General features: G+C 42.2%; 1 protein-coding gene across 1 annotated transcript in view; it reads left to right on the top strand.

The window, feature by feature from the left end:
• LOC119593704 (rho family-interacting cell polarization regulator 2-like) overlaps positions 1 to 303 on the top strand; it is a gene marked incomplete in the record, with an annotated part of 108243 nt that overhangs the window by 1672 nt on the left and 106268 nt on the right.

The raw sequence follows: 303 nt of genomic DNA, 5'->3' as shown, positions 1-303 counted from the left end.
GTTCCTCCGGTGTTTGAGGATAGAGCGCAATCACTCCCCTCCCTTTTTTTTCTCACGGAATCAACGGAACCTTGTGAGTTGCGTGTCTGGGGCCGTCATTACCAGCGTCTTCCTTCCAGGCACCATCGCTGTCACTATTTCGTCACCATTTCACTCTGTTTTCAATATACATTGGATGATTTGTTTATTAAAGCTGGTCCTTTTGTCACTATCGGAAGTATTACTTGAACGATGGAATCATTGTATTTATCATCACTGCGTGTACTTGTCATTATCGCTAATTATAGACCTAAACTTCACAAT

The sequence above is a fragment of the Penaeus monodon genome, chromosome 32 (genome assembly GCF_015228065.2).
Source record: "Penaeus monodon isolate SGIC_2016 chromosome 32, NSTDA_Pmon_1, whole genome shotgun sequence".
Lineage (NCBI taxonomy): Eukaryota > Metazoa > Arthropoda > Malacostraca > Decapoda > Penaeidae > Penaeus > Penaeus monodon.
The sequence above is the reverse complement of the archived record's forward strand: the minus strand, read 5'-3'. Positions and strand labels throughout refer to the sequence as shown.